This window comes from Mustela lutreola, chromosome 9, assembly GCF_030435805.1.
Source record: "Mustela lutreola isolate mMusLut2 chromosome 9, mMusLut2.pri, whole genome shotgun sequence".
In the NCBI taxonomy this organism is placed as follows: Eukaryota; Metazoa; Chordata; class Mammalia; order Carnivora; family Mustelidae; genus Mustela; species Mustela lutreola.
Genome location: NC_081298.1, coordinates 35,836,914 through 35,858,019, shown reverse-complemented (window position 1 = coordinate 35,858,019; position 21,106 = coordinate 35,836,914). Strand labels below are relative to the sequence as shown.

The 21,106-nt window shown below is 41.6% G+C and overlaps 1 protein-coding gene across 1 annotated transcript in view; it reads right to left on the bottom strand.

Moving 5' to 3' along the window:
* Positions 1-21,106, bottom strand: part of SLX4IP (SLX4 interacting protein) — a 183,207-nt gene that overhangs the window by 113,547 nt on the left and 48,554 nt on the right.

The following is a 21,106-nucleotide window of genomic DNA, read 5'->3' as shown; positions in this document are numbered from 1 at the left end:
AAGATGGAGGAATATTCCATGCTCTTGGACGGGAAGAATAAACATTGTTAAAATGTCAATACTGCCTAAAGCAACCTATACTTTCAATGCCATCCCAATAAAAATTCTACCAGCATTTTTCAAAGAGCTGGATCAAATAAAATCCTAAAAATTTGTATGGAACCAGAAGAGACTCCGAATTTTTAAGGAAATGTTGAAAAAGAAAAAACTGGGGACATCACATTGCCTGATTTCAAGCTTTACTACAAAGCTGTGTGACTATGTTTAAGAACGTTTTATATGTGCCTGAGTGATGAGCACCTATCATCTCATTGATAGAGAAATACGACACATCAGAGATTAAACAGATGTCAGTAGATTATAAAGACAATGGATTGCAAACTTTTGACATTTTAAGGGACCACCAGCAACTCAAAACAGCAAGAAAGCAAACTGGTTCCATTTCACCACAAAGGTGAATGGAAGGGCAAGAACATGGCGCAAATGAATGCCACGATGTTGACTGATGGATTGCGTGGCTCACTGCCAAACAACAGAACTGATGGTTTTGGCTGGCAGGAGGCACACTGTGCCCAATTCTGCTGGGCCCATTCAACCTGGGCCCACTGATTATTCGCCAGGCACCTGAGGCTAGGCCTAGTCTCCCTCCCACCATAGTCGGTCTTATCATTTGGAGACAAGCTCCAACAGGAGGCTTCCTCATGGATCATGGTGGGTGGAAGGCGGCCAGCTGTATAACAGGCCTGCAGTCCCAGCTGCCAGCTACTCAGGATGAAAGTTAAGCGTGGCCATGAGGAATATAGACTCACACGCTCCTTAGTGTGCTCAGAGATTGAGGGTTATTAATTCAGGATTGGGAATACAAATCAAAAGCATTTTCTTTTTTCTTTGGGGGGGGGGGTTGTTCTTAAAATAGAGGAACAGAAAGAGGAGGAGAGGAAAGCATGGGCTTGCTACAGAAAAATCACAGTTGAAACACAATGAAGAGGCCAGCGAGGCTGCAGGCAGATAAGAGGATAATGGTAAGCATACTACGAAAATACACAAGTCCATGTTTTCTTCTTGAATTACAAGTATGAAATATCTTTACACAGGTTATCCAATCTTCCATGCCATCCTTCTCAAGTCCTCTCCCCCAGGCTGGACAGGCACTGGAATGCCTAACAAGTGCTACTCCTTTGTGTGGTACCTGACAGTTCATAAGGCACAACCACAATAAAAAACTAGTATGGTGGGTATTCTACTCCCAGACTCAAAGAAGACCAGTGACTTGGCCGATGTCTCATAGCTAAAGGAGACCACAGTCCGCCAACCCACTGTACTTTTATCAGACAGCTTTTCAGAGCAAGGATTCTTGGGCAGGATGGGAAGAGAATGAAGTGGGAGAGAAGGAAGGAGGAGCGCTAGGCCCTTTCTCAGACAGTTTTTCCTCACACAATCCTGATAGTGTATAGGAGTCCTCAGCATGGCAAAGTGGACTCGGAGGGGTCAAGTTCAAGATCATATGTGGACTAGCTGACGGCATTAACTCCAGGTTGCTTTCCCTACCCCAAGGCTGCCTGGAAACAGGTATGGAGACAACAAGGCAGGAGAAACACTGAGGGAAGCTCTGAAGGCAGCTCTGTGCTATAATGAGATGTTCACCAGCTTCAGAGAACAAGGGTAACAGAGCCTAGGCAGGTGCATCGCTGGAGACTTGGTGAGAAATAACCAAGGATCTAGGCAGAAATAAAGGGGATAAGAGTGGGGGTAGGAGGAGTGAACAAAGAAGATGGTCTGGAGGACCTAGCACCATGTCTCCTAGTGGCTGACCTCAGACATGCGCTTATCCACCAAAGCAGGTAGTCAAAGCTCTAAAACCTCATCCAAAAGCAGTCATGGGAAACATACCAATCAGTGGTTTGTAGTTAGTTTTTAATTTCATGAAAAGAGGAAGTTCAACCCTAATGAAGCAAAAACAACTTACCATCTAGAGCAGCACCTGCCTCCTCCTCCTCTCCACCCCATGCTCTCATCCTTGGCCATGCTCTTACTGCCACTTGGGGGAGCTGTCCTGATCCCTCAGAGATCCTTTCCCCTATGCTTCTCCAATTTCTAGAAAGCTGGCTGGAGGTGAAGACAAGTGTTTGACTCTCTGTTGCAGTTTTCTGGGCCCCTATTCCATGAATGCCGTCCTAGCCAAACAACACGGATGCCGAGGCCTGCAGGATGGGGCTACAATGAACCATGCAGCTCCCCCACTGACTCACTGCCGTGCACCCTGGCAACAAATGGCCACCACGCTCCAGTGGAGCCCCCAGCAGCTCTCTCCTGACTTCCCTGGAGTGTGAGCTGCCTGAAGGTGCTGCAGAAGGTGAAGGAATGATTTGAGTTTTGACCTGTGTAGACATGGCTATGAACTCCAACTCTACCCAGTGCTAGCTGAGTCCCAGTTGTCTTAGCTGAAAAGTGGGGATAATGATTCTTACCTCAAAATATTGTGGAGAAGACTAAATGAGACTGCATCTGCTAGAATCTGGTACTGTAGCTAGTGCATAAACATTAGCTCTCTAGATTTTCTCCTTCTTTACCCAATACTGGGAGATAGGCTGGCCTGGAATGATGTGGGGTACAAGGTAACAACCCGCTCTTCCCCCGGCTTCTCTACCCTTTCATCCGTCTTCTTCTTGCCTCTCGGGCTTCATTTCAGAGCCTGATAAATGCAACATGCAAGGGCAAAGATTACACTGCAAGGCCTCGAGGGCTGGTCCAAGCCCACCAGTAACAACATTCCTATTTTAGGCATACAGTGTGGAATCCAGCTTATATGATGACCGGGTTCTAAATTCACCAAGAACTGACTATATTAAAAATTACTCCTGAAACTATCTTAAACACAAAAACAAATAAAACACAAGTTTAGTACTGTCTGTACAAAAATCAATCCAATGTGACCAGTTTTTTCTATTTTCCCTCTAGTGTTGAAACTAATCACGGTTTCTCTAGTTAAGTAACAAAAACTATAGCTAACTTACACTTAGGGATCACATTATAAAAGAAGTCCACCCAGTAGATGTACAGTGTAACAGGTGTGTGTCATCTGTGTGAGCCGTGCGGCCCCTCACTATTGCATCCAGGGAACTTTAAATATGGTTTCAGTCCTTGTCTCCCTTAACCAGAGTTGCTTCTGTCTCCCCACCCCAGCAACCCCATTAAAGGATATTTTTTAATTTATAAAAAGAGATGGGTATTCTAGAAGTTTTGCTAAGTACAGAAAGGAAAAAGAAAGCCCTTCACCCAAAAAAAAGCAGCCTCATTTTGGAATATTTCCTCTACAGTCTTTTTTCTCTTTAAACTTTAATATTGTTAGGGTCACAGTGTATACAATTTTTCTACTGTTTTTCTTCCTTAATTCTGCCTGTTTGACTTAATATTATAACACCCAGGGGCACCTGGGTGGTTCAGTGGGTTAAGCCTCTGCCTTCAGCTCAGGTCATGATCCCAGAGTCCTGGGATCAAGCCCCACATCGGGCTCTCTGCTCCGCAGAAGGCCTGCTTCTCCCTCTCCCACTCCCCTGTTTGTGTTCCCTCTTTTGCTCTGTCTCTCTTTTGTCAAATAAATAAATAAAATCTTAAAAAAAAAAAAAAAGACCAATGACTTTGCTACAATCCTTGTTATTAGCAACTCAGTACCTATAACTTTAATGGCTACATAATTATATAGCTATTTCAAAATTTACTCATCAGCCCAAGACTAGACCAGCTGTCTCCAACTTTTCACTTTTCTAAATAATGCCACAATGAACATCTTTCAGGACAATTCTTCATCCATGCAGTGAATGGGTTCCAAACCACTTTTTTTTAACCAGCAGATAATCTGGTCCACACAGAGGTGATATCCCACCAAGCCTCGGAAACGATGCACAAGAGACCACCTGCTCCATGCTGCTGCCAAGGTATTCCCACTTGGAAGTCAGGGTGCTCAGACACAACACAGCAAAAGCAGGGCCCCTATGAGCACAGTGGCCAGACTATTCTGTGGTGGGAACACTCCTCAGTCAGTGGCCATTGATTTACATGATCTTGGTCAAGTCATTTCTCATTTGGGGCTTTGGTTTCTTCAGCTGTAAAACTGGGAGCTGGAATGAGATCATCTCAGTGCTCCCTGCTGCCTTTAGAACTGAATGGCTGGTTTTAGAAAAGAGAATGAGTTTTATATAACCAGCTAGTGACTTTCCTCAACAATACAGTTGAATTTCTCTAACGGTGAATTACAACTGGAGGCCATCACGGCCGTTACTGAGAGGCCCTGTGCCCCAAGCTGTCAGTCAGACACTGTGGGAAGAAACTCAGGAAGGAGAGGTAAAGTCCCAGTGTGGTACAGTAGGGGGGAAATGAACCCGCTGTGGCGAGCAAGTACAGAACGCTTAGAGAGCTTCACACAGCTGTCCTGCTCTGAACATCGGCTCTCTGCAACATCGGATCTCTCTGGAGACCACGTGTCCAAACAAGTTCGCTGGTCAGTATCAGGATGTCAGACTGCGAAGTCTAACAGACGCCCTGAGTTAACCCCTGAGGTCCAAAGCAAACGCTCCGTGGACAGCCACTCACGTGGAGTCTCCTTCAGCCTGACCCAGAATTCTCTTAATTTGGTTATCTACTTCCGCAGGCCAGAGCAGACAGGAACTCAGAAGTAAGGAGAAGTGGGACTACAGGAGAATGAGTGGCAGGCTGACAAGAGCAAGAAGGGAGAGCTGGCAGCTGGTGGAGGGGGAGTTCTGCACAAGCGAGCAAGGATAAGCAGAAAAGTTCTAGCAAAGCAGTCTGGGGTCACTTATGGCAGGAACAAACTGTCCATGGCCCTTGCGAGCATTAATGATATAGCCACAGAGGTTCAAAGGAATGATCCTGGTTAATTCACACCAAAAGTTAACAGACTTCATTTGAGAAGACATGGAAATCGAAACCCATGAGACATCTGAGGATAATTTCCATCAAAAGTATTTCAAATAAAAAAGGGAGAAGTGCCTGGGTGGCTTGGCTGGTTAAGCCCCGGCTCTTGGTTTTGGCTTGGGTCTTCTTGAAATGGAGTCAGGCTCCGCGCTCAGTGAAGGTTCTCTCCTTTTCTCTCTCTCTCTATCCTCCTCAGGCTCACGTGCTCTCTTTCACTCTGAAACAAATACACCTTTAAAAAAAAGTAATAAGGGGTGCCTGCGTGGCTCAGTGGGTTAAAGCCTCTGCCTTCAGCTCAGGTCATGATCTCAGGGTGGAATCAAGCCCCACATTGGGCTCTCTGCTCAGCAGAGAGCCTGGTTTCCTTCCTCTCTCTGCCTACTTGTGATCTCTGTCTCTGTCAAATAAATAAATAAAACCTTTAAAAAAAATAATAAAATAAAATTTTAAAAAGGTAAGTTTCAGTTATCTGAAAGAATGGCCCATGTGAAGCACCTCATCTGCTAAAGTAATGAGGAGTCAAAGCAAACTGATTCAGGACAGACCCTGTTAAAGAAACACTGGTAAAATGCAGGGGTTTTCAGGACTGAGCTCTTGTACGCTCTGCCCATACTGGCATCATGCCTAACACTATGCTAAGCCCTAGCTAGGTGCTTGCTGAGCGGGGCCCATGTTCCAGAGCAGGGTCTGTACACAGACACTCCTGCTGACTCCAGCCAGGGGAATACTGAGCCCCAGCGTCTGCCACGGACTTCCCAGGAAACACTGACTCTCCTCTCTACCTTCCCCTTCCCCAGCCCAAATCAAAAACAGAAGATCTGCTAAAAAGTGATCAGGCTGACGCACAATATGGCTGCGTCTAGGGTGGGGAAAGCAACTGAGGCTGGTATTGAAAAGAAGTTTCTCTCTCTCTCTCTCTCTCTCTCTCTCTCACACACACACACACACACACACACACACACACGCAGTTTACAACGGCTGAAAACAACTATGCCAAAATGTTAAGTGCTATAAATTCTGAGTGACTGGTATATAAATAGTACTGTTGTATTATTCTTGGGATTTTGTGTATGTGTGTTTTCAAGTATCTCAAAAATTAAAAGATGATGGATTTCTGTCCCCCAGGAGGTTATGTCACTAAATCACTGGTGCATGTGTCCATCCATGCAGGTGTCTCCTGCTTTGCAGAGCCTGATACCTGCCAGGCTGGGCTGAGCTGGGGACACAGTGAAGGGAGCAGATCAGGTCCCAGCCCTGCAAAGCTTCCATCCTTCTGTGTGCTTTCACTGCATGCTTTTTCCATTCTCTGAAATCTTAGAAGACAAGAAGTGGCTATCTCATCTCCTTCTACCTCTGTTTCCACTCACTATAAAACCCAGGGCCCTTGCTTAGACCTACAACCTTACCCAAGCCTCCTCTTCCCTCTCCTGCTCCATGTCCCCACCTCCTGCCTTCACAGGGCAGCATGATGACCTCTGTCATTCTGTCGCACCTCTTAACATGCTTTCATGCTGAAATCCTTAGTATGGGTCCATGGCCCCTTCTCTCCTTGTCTGGTTCACTCCCTTCCAGTCACTTTGTCTTCCTTGCGGTTCTCAAATAAACTGGTCTCCCAAAGGCCTGGAACATTCTGCCCACAGACACCACTAAGCGAACTCTGTCACCTCCTCAAGCCTTTTTAGTGAGGCTTTCTAGGAACATCGATTTAAAACTGCAGGCTTGGGGCGCCTGGGTGGCTCACTGGGTGGCTCTGCCTTCAGCTCAGGTCATGATCCCAGGGTCCTGGGATAGAGCCCCGCATCAGGCTCTCTGCTCAACAAAGAGCCTGCCTACCCCCCTCTCTGCCTACTTGTAATTTCTCTCTCTGTCAAATAAATAAATAAATATTTTTTAAAAAAATAAATAAAATAAATAAAATTGCAGCCTGTCTGCCCCCAATCCCTGACCCCCACACCAATGCCTTTTACCTTGTTTTACTTTCTACTTTTTCTTATTGGATAGTACTTACTACCAACCTACCCTCCAACACACAATATAATTTATATATTCATTTGGGTTACTGCTTATTGCCTGTCTCTTGCACCAGAACATAAGACCCATCAGAGAAGAAATTGGTTTTGTTCACTGATGTATCTGAAGGGTCTCCACGATGCCCTTGATAGACATCTGATGTTCAGCAAACCCATTTCAGAGGAATCAAAAATACCACCTTTCTTGTTTACCTGATTACTTATTTACTGTTTGCTCCAGGAGAGTCAGAGAGCCAGAAAAAGTACCATGAGGGAAGAGCGGGTCTGTCCTGCTTAATCCTGACACCCAGCAAGTAGAAAAGAGTCTGACACGTTTGAGGTGTTCAGTAAATATGTGAAGCAAAACAAGACACTATCGGGCTAGGTCTAATGTGAGTTTTTCTATAAAAGGACTTCATGGGAATTTAGCTACCCATTTTCCTCTAATTTCCTGGAAGAATCACAGCCATCTGAAAAGGAATCATTATTTTAACTAGCATAATCATGATGCAAAAATAATTATTTCACTTATTCTGCATCCCAAGTTTGGAAGTCAGCTTCAGACTGTAATTGCTGTCCAAATCCCAGTAGTAAACAAACCAGCTTTGCATTTTATATGTTACCATGAGGCTCTCCAGGTTTGTTCTCTCCAGCCAAAGAAATGTTGACACAGTTGCACACCAAGTTTCAACATGCTGATCATGTTAAAATAGTGCACAAGAAATATTTTTCCACTTTATAAAAAGCCAGACTGTTTACATGCTTAAGTGGCCAGAGACTTTGCTATCTGTGTGTGGTCCTGAAGTCTCAATATCATAACCACGAAGACAAAGTGGAGCAGCATGCAACAAACTAGTTGATGTCCTTCCACAGCCAAATTGGGAATCAAGACGTTACTATGCAAGGAGTAACTCATAAATGAGCAGGTTAAAAGAGACTGGGGCGGGGGGGAGGATTAGTGGGGGAAGAAGAAGCCTGGTGGAGTGTCTAATAATGCAATTTTAATATATTTTTGGAGAATAACTTGATATAACTGGGTTGTAGCTGCATGTAAATAATATAGAAAACCATATATATTAAATAGGGAATGAGAAGGATCACAAGAGAGAGGACAGAATAAGGTCTTTGGCCTACAAATTTCTACTCACAATCACATACAAATCTGCTGAGCACAATGTGAACTACAAGCCCAGATTCAAGGGGCAGGAAGATCCAGGAAAGGACTCCCAAGCACGGACTGTCATGTACTGGAGATGAGAGGTGTTACTTGGGCTGGACCCAGTGGTTCAATGGAGGCCTCAGGCAGCCTGCACGGAGCAACCAGCAGAGGAGGGGCCCCAAGTTCACAGCCCGGCCAAAGGAGAAGACATGCCCTGTCTCCTCTGTCTTTCCGTTTTCTAAGTAGCACTGGCTTTGGTCTACAATAACTCAGTCTTTCTTCAAGCTAGAAATAGAATTCGAGCAGGGCCTCCGCCCTGTCCAGACAAGATATAACTGAAAAAAGACCTCACAGAAAGAAAAATTATCTACATCTGACTAACTGAAGACACTCATTGCCAGGGTCTACGGTTTAAATGCTCAAGACAGTTTCTGGCTTCTGGGCTGTTTGCATTTACCATTCCTCTAAGTCCCCAAATGCTTCAGGTTAGCGAGCACTGCCGGTTCTCACATTTTAAATAGTTCTCTACTTGAAAAAGGTTCTCTGTACACTAGATCTAAACAAAATAATAATAATAAATCACTTAATGTAAGCAGGTTCATGTTGCAACCTGAAATGCCATTTCCCATTTGACTGCCAAAGGCACAAACTGTTACTCTTCGTTGACTGAATAAGTGAAAGAACGTCACTTCGTTACAATTTCTTTTCCCTTGGCATTCTTTTTTTTTTCCTTCTACAGTTTCTTTTTACAGCCTTCTATAGCTATAGGTCAGAACAGTTTTTCTGTTGCTAGGACAACAGTGTAAATAAGTCAACTTCAGAATTCACTCTGGGGGTATGGAGCTGCCACATTTCCAGCTACCTAAGCCCTGTTGGGTGTGTGTTGCACTCTTCCCTATAGACAGTGGATCACAGCCATTTAACTGGCCTCCCTCCATTGCAGCCACCATCTTTCTGGCCAGGAAAATCCCACAAGCCTCTGAGAGGCCCCTCTCTAACTGCTGGGACTCCTACACACACATCCGGTAATGGTCTCCTGCTAAAAGGAGAGGACTGTGAGTCCAATGCTAAACTTCCCAACTGCAGAGCCATGATTAGAGGAGCATGGTGGATATATGCCTCTCCAGCTCCACCAGGCATCTTTGATGGCTCCCACTTATTACACAGCAATGCTACAGAGCTCTGATTAAAATAAGGAGCACGAGTACTAAGAACCCCTTTGAAGGGGCAGCATAAAGGGTCTGGGGGAGCCCTTGAGAAAGAGCTCTTTACATTCAAAAGGCTCTAAACCGTCTCTCCACCATGTCCTGTTGCAGCTTTTCAGGTCTATTTCACTAGAGATCCAGGAACTCCTACAAGGGACCAGGAGGGGCTTCTCCCTGTCATTTCAGGGAATTCTCCATTCAAAGTTAACCTGTCCATTCTCCCAGGGCTCTTGGAACCCAAAGAGTAAAGAAGGTACACATATTTAACTGAATCCCACTCCACAGTCTGAAGATGAAAGATGCTAGACCTAGGATAAGCCAACAGTAAAGGCAAACATATTTACACAATCTCAAGGCTGTCAAGAAGTCAACTCAGCTCTTCACCCACAAGCTTTCTTCCTGGTTGCTACTCCTTCATTGTGTTGTTGGTTGAACTGTGTCCCCACCAAAAGATATGCTGAAGTTCTAATTCCCAGTACCTGTGAATGTGATCTTATTAGGAAATAGGGTCTTTGCAGATGTAATCAAGTAAAGATGAGGTTAGTAAGGTGGGTCTTTCATCCAGTATAAACACAGTCCTTGTAAGAAAAGGAAAAAGAGACACAAAGAGAGAAGAGGGCTATGTGAAGAGGGAGGTAAGGATTAGAATGATGTGTCTAAAAGCCAAAGAAAGCCAAGAATTGCCAGCAAACACCAGAAACGAGGAGAGTTAAGGAAGGATCCTCCCCTGGATCCTTCAGAGAGAAAGTATGCCCTGCTGACACTTTGATTTTGGACTTTCAGCCTTCAGGACCATGAGACAATAAACTATTATTTTTAAGCCACCAAATGTATGGTATTTGGTTACAGCAGCCCCAGGAAGGCACGATAAAGGGCAGTTGCTCTCTGACAGAAAGTCAGAACATGTGGGAATGGAGCTGTCCTTCAAATGAAAGCAAAGCTGCTTGAGACAGCACAGGGTACACACAGAAGATCTCCTGTGCCAGGGGGCAGCAGGCTGGCCCCGACAGCAGTTTTACAGAAAACAACATGTGCAGCTACTTCTCAGGGGAGCAGCACAGCACTTGGCAATGTCTGGCTCCATAGTTAAAATCTGCCAATATGTGCACCTAGGCTGAGCATCTGACTCTTGATTTCAGCTTGGGCCATGATCTCAGGGTCATGGGATTGGGCCCCAAGTGGGGCTCCACACTCAGCACAGAGTCCGTTTGTCCCTCTCCCTCTGCTTCTCCCCAAGCAAGTGCGCTTTTTCACTCTCAAATAAATAAAAAAATTATTTAAAAAGTCTTTAAAATCTGTGCATCAGCCACCTGCCAGCAATAGCTATTTTTTCTCTGGGAAACTCTAGAGAAGAACAGGTCTGGAGACCTAGGAGCTCCCAAGAAACTGTGACATACATATCCTAGGGCCCTGCCTAACTTGGCACACGGAAGGGTCCCGTTCATACCCAGAGAGAACCCTGCTAAGTTAACAGGATGCAGGGAAACAGACAGCTGATAGACCATAATGGTGGTGTCCCACAGTGGTAACAACACTGGTGGAGCATATATCTAAGGCAGCCCAGGACACTATAACTAGAAGGAGAACCAGGTCACAGTCACCACACCAAGGTTAAATAGCAAGAAAGGTGGTATAGGCAATCAAGTCTAAAGAGCTAGATGCACATTTTGAAGACCTACTATACACAGCTGCAAATTCACCAAATATTTGCTGAGCATCTATTATATACCAGGCTTTATTTGGGGCATTAAGGATATAGCAGTGAACATATCAGGTAAAAATCCCTGCCTGAGTTTTCACTATAATGGAGACAGACAAGGTGGTGGTGGAGGGGGCGGGTAGACATAAAATATCAGACAAGGATTTGAGTACTAGGGAAGGGTGAAGCAGAGGAAAGGACAGGAAAGGCAGGAAACAGGGGTGGTAATTGGAGTAAATGGAGTAGAGGAAGGCCTCAAAGAGAAGGTCAAGGACAGGGAATATGCTCTGCAGCTATCTGGGTGAAGGGCCTTCTAGGCAGCATTGTAGGAGTAGCAAAAGCAATGGCCATGAGATGTGGGCTGGAGCCTTCCAAGAATAAAAAGAAGGCCTTTTCTCCAAGTGGACATGAGGCAAGCATGCACATGCACACAGACAACAGTCAGATCTCACAGGGCTCTGAGGACGGGCTCTGACTCTGTGCGAGTGACACAATATGACAAGTGTTTAACACAATCACTCTGGTTGCTACATGAGGGTGAGGGCACAGTCAAAGGGAGACCAGGGAGAGGTTCATGCAGCAACAGCCACACCTTTGCTAGCACTGAGGATTACAAATCTTGGCCAATGTGGTATGGTCAGTGAACTCCCCTTCTGAGTAAGTATCCTAAAGAAAATAAATCATTAACTGCTCTCTCAGCACCACCCACTGAAAAATTTGGCCATTCTTTGCTTAGTGAAACTACATTCAAATCAATGATCCACCTTTATTTCAGGATTAACAGTCTACCCTATTCATCAGGATTCTGATACACTGTACCTATTAATTACATTTTTATCTAAAACTTTATTTATTTTAAACACTGAAAGATAAAGTACACTTTTTAAAAATTGTTAAATTATGTTGTTAAATTATTAAATTTTTAAATAAGTCACCTGTGTCTCAGAAGAAAATGGAAAGAAATTAATACATTAGAACATAAGATTTTGGGGCGCCTGGGTGGCTCAGTTGGTAAAGTGGCTGCCTCTGGCTCAGGTCGTGATCCCAGGGTTCTGGGATCGAGCCCCGCATCAGGCTCCCTGACTCAGCAGACAGCCTGCTTCTCCCTCTCCTTCTGCCTACTTGTACTCTCTATCTCTCAGTCAAATAAATAAAATCTTTAAAAAAACAAAAAATAGAACATAAGCTTTTCCTGATGGTGACAATAATTCTCATTTCAACATCAGGTCTTTTTTAAGTCTGTTTACCTGGGTAAGTAAAAGCAAGTATAACCCACCATCTGGCATGACCACCATCTCTTTGTGGCCTTACAGTAAGTCTTGAGCTCTTTGACAGGTGAGGGCCTTTGCCTGTCAGCCTCAAGAACCAAGTGGAGTGGGAACTGTGGAGAGCGGGTAAAACAGAAGACTTCTGTGGACAGAGAAATACCTACTAGCAGTCACAGTCCTAGAGAAAGGATATTCTATTATGGTACATGAGCACTTTGTCTCGGTCTACCAGCTCTTTGCCAACTGCAAACCAGTCAACCTTTGACTCTTTAGTGAAGGCGGACTCCATTTATAAGGAAGACAGCTCATTCTTTTCAGCTCCAGGTCCTTTTACTTACTATCATCTTTTTTTAGAGGACAGACTATGGGGTCAGGGAAGAAAAAATAAACTGAATCATCAGGGACGCCTGGATGGCTCAGTGGTTAAGCCTCTGCCTTCAGCTCAGGTCATGATCTCAGGGTCCTGGGATAGAGCCCCACATCGGGCTCTCTGCTCAGCAGGGAGCCTGCTTCCCCCTCTCTCTCTGCCTGCTGCTCTGCCTACCTGTGATCTCTGTCTGTCAAATAAATAAATAAAATCTAAAAACAAACAAACATAAACAAACTTTAAACTGAATCATCTGTATATGGTGGAAATTCTTCTATATTGGTTAAGAGCATAGGTTCTAGAATTAAACAACTTGAGATGGCATGGGCACTTTCTCAGTGTAGCAGTCAGGATTTTGCAAAGAAACAGAACCAATAGGATGTGTGTGTGTACTGAGAGAGATTTGTTTTTAAGAAACTGGCCCACACAATTGTGGGGATGCACAAGTCCAAAATATACTGGGCATGCCAGCAGTCTAGTTACCCAGGGTTGAGTTGAAGTGGGAAGCCTGAGTCCAGAAGGCAGTCTGAAGGTAGAATTCTTCCTTCCTCTGGAAAACCTCAATCCTTTCTCTTACAGCCTTCAACTGACTGGATGAAGCACACCCACATCATGGAGGGTAATCTGTTCTACTCAATGTCTACTGATGTAAATATAAATCTCATCTAAAAGATATTGACACAGCAACATCTAGACTGGTGTTTGACCAAAAACTGGGCACTAGGGCCTAGCCAGGTTGACACATAAAATTAGCCATCATATCCAATTTCCTATCTGAAAAGGTGAAAGGTCATAAGACAGCTGTGGTTGTGGCTCTTACATGCAATATTCCACATAAAATGCATATTAGTTCACTGATGGATGTGTATGAAAGAGCTCATACATACACATACCAGCCATCATTATCATTATCACTGCCACCAGCACTATTGTTTCTAGTTAAACAGTGACTGTAAGAGTTTCACCTACTTTAGTCACCATCAATGCAGATACATATGGCTACACCAAAACTTTCTATGAGAACTTTCATGATTTAGGTATTATTCACGTAAACAAAACAACCAGCTGATTTCATTAAACATCATCAGGCCAGTGGACAAAGAAGCCCAGGCCAAATGAACTCAGGATAAGACAGACCCGTTCTAGAGAACTGTGGTGCTCTGTCCCTCCCCAGAACTCGCCTGGACCTGCACTTCCATCATACATTCTGCATCTGATACCCAGGTTTGGAAGCATCTTTACCAAGAACAATCCTCTGGCAAACAAAAGTGGCTACAAAACACAATCCCAAAAAGAGTACCTGGGGCATGGGGAAGGCAAAGCATGTCATGGTAGACCTTTAGAAAAGTCCCCCTTTTGCCACAATGAAAAAAACTACAGGCAGAACCCTGACACAGAACATCATAAATGCAAGGCCCTCTCCTTCTATCCTCAGAGCTCAGACCTAATAAAGTGTCAGGATTTTTAAATAATCTTCTGGTCTCTTGACGATGTGGTATGTGTTTCTTAAATTAATCATCTCAGAATTGTGCAATAACCACGTTTTAACCACAGATACTCCTTTTCCATTGGCATGACCTTTCCTTGCATTCAGTTAATGAGTTTGTTTGTGATTTTGCAACAATCATCACAGTTAGCTGTATTTATTACTCTTTTAGTCCAGTTAAACCCAGGTTATAGTTTGGGATGGAAGCACTCAATTGTCTTTTATTATTTTAATTTTTAAAGATACTTTTAAAGTTTTTTAATAGCTTTTATTTCAAAACTAATAATCTTTATGCCACACTCTCTGAAAAGGGGTAAATCATTACTTGGTTCTCATGTTTAATAATACCGTCTAGCATTTTTAGGGTCGCCAGAAAGTTTCTCTTGTCTGTGGTTAATAGTTTTAATATGTTTCAATATTTCCTGTCCAGTAATACAAGTGGAAAGATAAATCCCAATAGTTAACTTTCATATAAATTATCACATATACAGTAGAAACTGTTCTCCAAACAATAACCCATTAGTGGGTCCTGAAATCAGCTTATGGGTTTACAATCAGTATTTTGTTTAACTGAATATAGTCAACACTCCGGAACTGATAAAGCAAAGTATACGACTACATGTTAAAAAGAAGAAACATTTCTAAAACATTACAAAAGCTAAAAATTGTTTTGATACTTTCACTTGTATGTATGAATGCATGTGTGTGTACATGTTGTGTATCCTAATCTGAAAGATTTTAAAACACCAAAAATGTGAGCTTTGGAACCAATTAAACATACTCTGTGATTTGGCCCTAGACCCCATTCTGAAGGAGCCATGAGAAGAGAGCGCTGGCTCCCAGGAGCTTTTAAGAAAATGTAAGAACTGAGGTGAAGATTTCATACAGAGTGGCAACAGAGGAAAAACAACCAAAAAGCAGCAGCAGCCGCAGCCACGCCCACCACCTACTAAAATGGAGCTGACAAACCCAAATTCCAAAATATATGAAGAATTCTAATGTTGAGAAAGGTGAACAAGAAGTCAATAGGAAAAATTATTTCTGGAAAAGTCTAGGAGACTGAGAAATAAGTACGTTTGAGAAGTTTAAAGAGAAATAAAAGAACAGTTGTCATTTAAAATATTAAGAAATTAAAAATATAGGAAGGGACAAAAAAGAAAACGATAAGAAAAATACCAAAAGAACAAATTAGAAATCTTGGAAAATATTTTGAAATATCTTTAGACAGCATCAAGTCTAGACTGAAGTGAGATCACACACACACACAATTAGGATGCTGGGAGATAATGCTGGTGAAATTTCCCCAAAACACAGCAGAGAGAGAAAGAGAAATACGTACATAGGACAGAACACATCTGTCACAGAAGATGAATTATAAGGCTGGAATAAGGTTTCCAGGTAAGAAAAGAGGAAGGAATGGTGGAAACAAACGATCTGAAGAGCGTATACTGGAAAATGTTCCCAACTTGAGGAAATGATTCCACAGATGAAAATACCTTTGAGTACAAAGCAAACTGATAAATCCACATCTCAACACACTGTAGTGAAACCACAAAATATCAGAAATTATGAGAAAGCTATAATGCTTAAATGCTATCATAAAGTCTTACAACAGACTTAGGAGTTTATCAGAAAATTTTAGATTAAAGTATGTGTGGGACACTGCTGATGCCTCACCTTAAAGCCTAGTCTCCGTCTCCGCCCAGCCTCTTTTTGGGGTGTGGAAGGGTACAGCGCTGGCCAACAAAATGGAAGTCTCTTGGTTGGTGCTCTCAGAAAAGCCTTTGTTTTTCTGACCAAAAAAAAAGGCGGTGGGGGTACTCCTTGGTAGGCGTATCTTTCTTTACCCATTTGCCCTTTCCCAATTTCTTTTTGCCTGATGGATGGATGTGACACCTGGAAAGGCAGCCACGAGCCTGCCGCCAAGAAGCAGCAAGAATGAGGGGAAGCCGAGAGTGCTGGGTGATGGAGCAGAAAGCTGGGAGGAGCCAGAGTCCCTGATGGCAAGCCCACTTCCAGATTTTGTGCTGTGTCAGAAAAATAATGCCTATTTGTTTTTAAGTAGGGTTCCTGCCACTTGTAGTTGAATATCATTTAAACTATATAGTTAGAAGAATTAAGAGTAAGCTCCATAAGAACAGAATTACATACATATATTCCAAAAACAGAAGAGGAACTTCAAGAGAGAAAGAAATAAAAGGTTTTGATTAATCTGCCAGAAGGCAGGAAAGGGGAAAATACAAAGAAAATAAATGGTAGGGCACCTGGGTGGCTCATTTGGTTAAGTGTCTGCCTTTGGCACAGGTCATGATCACGATCGCAGGGTCCTGGGATCAAGTCCCAAATCTGGCTCTCTGCTCAGCCAGGAGCCCGCTTCTCCCTCTGCCTCTGCCCTTTCGCACCGTCCCCCCTGGCTCGTGCTCACCGGCTCTCTCTCTCTCTCTCTCAAATAAATAAATAATCTTTTATAAATAAATAAATGGTAAGCAAAAAAAGATACTGTTGTTGAAATAAGTCCAAATAATAAGTCCTAATATACTAATATTTGTAATAAATGTAACCAATGAAGAGGTCTTATTATTATGCTAGGTAAATAATGAAGCAAACAAAAAACAGCTATCTGTTGCTCATAAAGGAGAAAATGCAAGGAAAGTGTTGGAAAAGCAAGTATCTCGGGCGCCTGGGTGGCTCAGTGGGTTAAGCCGCTGCCTTTGGCTCAGGTCATGATCTCAGGGTCCTGGGATCGAGTCCCGCATCGGGCTCTCTGCTCAGTAGGGGCCTGCTTCCCTTCCCCTCTCTCTGCTTGCCTCTCTGCCTACTGTGATCTCTCTCTGTCAAATAAATAAATAAAATCTTAAAAAAAAAAAAAAAGAAAAGCAAGTATCTTGCAAATTTGAACCAAAACAAAAACTGAAGAAATATCAAAATCAAAATTATTATCAGAGAGAAAAAGCATTAATATCACTGAAGGAGAACACTTGATCATAAAAATAGATAAACAGAGGAGGGTATTGGAACAATTATGAATTTATTTGTACCTAGCAACACAGCTTCAAGATATATGAAGCAAAAACTGACAAAATTATAAGGAGAAAATGATCTTTCCATAACCACAGTGAGAGATACCACCAGAAGCTGAGAAATCAGGCAGAATACTTGAACAACAAAATTTATGAGCTTAACCTGATATTTAAGTAGAATCCTGTGTTTAATAAATGCCAAATGCTAATTCTTATCAATTGTACATGGAACATTTACAAAAACAGACCAAGAACCACCTCAGAAAGGAAACCTTAACAAATATCCAGCAATTGCAATCATACAGATCACATCCTCCTAATCACAATGCAGGCAGTTAAATTAAATTAGAAAATGACAATATAAATGCTCTTTAAAACTATTTGTGTGAAAAACTGAAGATGCAATCCTAAATAAATCAGGAAATAGGAAATAACAATAAAAATCACAAAATATTCAGAAATTAACAATGACTAAAGTACTACATATCCAAAAATATAACATGCAGTTAAGGTGATACATATATGTAATTTTAGAGCCTTTTGTGTATATTCTAAAACACAAGAAGGAAACAAAATAATTTCAATTGAAGACAAAGCAAACTAAAGGTAAGAAGAAGAGACAGAAGAAGGGGGGGTAAAGTCAGGAATAAAGAAAGTAAAAATTAAACAGAAAATGAAAAAAACAGCAAATATTAACAAAACCAAATTAATCAGGCAAACCTCTAGCACAAATAAATAATATTGGATAAAAGACTGATATAACATTAAATATAGTAGCATTTTTTTAAGATTTTTTTTTTAAAGTAGGTTCCACACCAAGCACAGAGCCCAGTGCATGGCTCTAACTCATGACCCTAAGATCAAGACCCCAGCTGAGATCATGAGTCAGATGCTTAACCAAATGAGCCACCTGGGAACCCCTACAGTAGTGCTGTAAGAAAAAAGAAAAAAAGAAAGAAAAAAGAAGGAAGGAAGGAAGAGAGGGAGAAAGGGAGGGAAGGAGGAAGGAAGAAAGAAAGAAATTATTTTTAAAAAAATCTATCACTCAATTTTAAGACATGAAATATGTGAAAATATGGAAGAAATGTCTGTTATTCTAGAAAAATATTAACCCCCAAAACGGACTCAAAATAAATATTAAAACATGTGCAAATCAGTAAATAATAAGGAAAAGAAGCTAATAATCAAAAGTTTATATTCCCGTCCTTCACCCAAAAGACCCAAACTCAGGCAGTTTGATAAGAGTTTTACCAAGTCTTCAAGACACAGATAATCCCAACCTTGTGCAAACTCACTAAAAAATATTAACAAGGGGGTGATCTACTCAACTCATTTAGTGAGATTAATAACAAAGACAGTAAAAAAAAAACCCCAAAAAACAAAAACCACAAACCCTGAAGATAAAGCTCATTTATTAAAACAGTTATAACAGTTATAACAACCCTAAAATGTAATATTGGCCAATCAAAGCAGAGTTTATCCCAGAAATAATAATATCAACAAAATCAGAATATAATGTATATGTATAATAAAATATACATATCAAAAGACTAAAGATTAAAATATAATCAGTTCAATAAATGCTTTTTAGAAATCTTCAATAAATTTCAACACTCATTCATGAGACAGCATGGTTACAAACCAGACCAGTTCCAATCCTGAAAGGCAGTATCTATCTAGACCTAACACAAATGCTATCCTTTTTTTTTTTTTAAGATTTTATTATTTATTTGACAGAGAGAGACCACAAGTAGACAGAGAGGCAGGCAGAGAGAGAGGGGGAAGCAGGCTCCCCGCTGAGCAGACAGCCTCATGCTGGGCTCGATCCCAGGACCCTGAGATCATGACCTGAGGTGAAGGCAGAGGTTTAACCCACTGAGCCACCCAGGTGCCCCCACAAATGCTATTCTTAATATCGAGACCAAAATTCTTTCAAGTTAGGCACAACACAAGTACAGACTACATCTATTCATCACTGTACCAGAGGTCCTACCCAATGCAATGATTTAAGAAAAAGAAAACTGATATATAGAATTAAATTTACTTATCTGTAAATAATAAGTGTTAACAATAAAAAAAAAAAAAAACTCTCAGAGAAACTATTCAAGAGTTCAGTAAGGTTGGTAATTTCAACATCCATCTACAAACAATGAAGAACTTTCCTAAACCCTGTGATAACCCTTTACAAAACAAAACAGAATAAAAAGATCCCATTTATAGTAGCAGTAGCAACAACAGTAACAAAAAGCCCAGAAATGAAACTACTAATAAAAGATCTTGCCTCAGGCCAGTATGGACTTAGTTCAAAGATAAGACTCAGAATCATTAAAGATGGCAATGCTTTCCAACTGATGAACAAAATCAATGTTTTCTGAATCAAAATCCTACATTTTTAAGGAATATCAAAGACCTTGGCGTTGATAATTTTGAAAACAAATAAAAAGGTGGAATATTTATAAAGTTCTAGCAATCAAAACAATTAATATTAAAGGTGGACAAAGGTATAAACTTACAGTTATAAAGTAAGTTTTGGGGATGTAATGTACAATGGTGATTCTAGTTAACCATGTTTTGTAAATTTGAAAGTTGCTTAGAGTACATCTTAAAAGTTCTCATCCAAAGGGGTGTGTAGGTGGCACAGTCAGTTAAGTGTCCAACTCTTGGTTTCAGCTCAGGTAAAATCTCAGGGTCCTACATGGGCTCGGCGCTGAGCATGGAGTCGGCCTGAGTTTCTGCCTCTCTATCCCTTTGCCCCTCCCCCATGTGTGCCCGTGCACGTTCTAATAAATAAAGAAATCTTAAAAAAAAAAAAAGGTGCGCCTAGGTGGCTCAGCCTGAACGGCCTTCAGTTCAGGTCATGATGCCAAGGTCCTGAGATTGAGCCCCACCTCGGACTCTCTGCTCAGCGGGGAGTCTGCTTCTCCCTCTTCCTCTCTCCACCACTCCTGCTCACATTCTCTCTCTCTCTCTCTCTCAAATAAATAAATAATTTGAAAATTTTTTAAGTTTTCAAAAATCTGGTAACTATGTGTGGTGATAGATACTAAGCAGACTTCGTATGATGAGCATTTTGCAACATACACATATATCAAATCATGCTGTACATCTGAAAGTAATATAATGTTATATGTCTCTTATATCTCAATTTTTTTAAAAGTTGGCATTGGCATATGAAGAGACAAAGGTAGTAATACAAAAATACATCACTGTATATCTAGAATCATAATATATGAAAGAAGTGCACTGCAGAACAGTGGGCAAAGAAGAAGTTGTTCTGGGACAACTGGCTTTCCATATGGAATTAAATAAAAGTAGATACCTACCTAATGTAATACACAAAACCAAATACCAGGTGGACTAAAGACCTAAATATGAAAACCCAAACTCTAAAATTTTTGTATACAGGACACATTTGGATTGAAAAATGGATATTTTAAACCAGACCTAAAAAATACGAATCAGGGCACCTGGGTGGCTCAGTGGGTTAAGCCGCTGCCTTCAGCTCAGGTCATGATCTCAGGGTCCTGGGATCGAGTCCCGCATCGGGCTCTCTGCTCAGCAGGGAGCCTGCTTCCTCCCTCTCTCTCTCTGCCTACTTGTTATCTCTCTCTGTCAAATAAATAAATAAAATCTTAAAAAAAAATACAAATCATAAAGATTGATAAATCTAACTATATTGGAACTTAAAACTTGGCCTGTACAAAAGACCAGAGACAAAGTTAAAAAAGACAAGTCACAGGTCAGTATCAGCAATACATACAAATTACAAAAAAGCAGTATATTGGATAAAGATTATGTCTAAAGAGAAAGACATATAATCCTACAAAACAATAAGTAAGGAATATGAACTGACCACATGTAGAAGAAATAAAAATCAACTGTAAGGTATCATTTCATACCCATAATATCATAAAAGTAAAATTTCTGTCAATACCAGGAATTTCCAAGAATATGAGGAAGA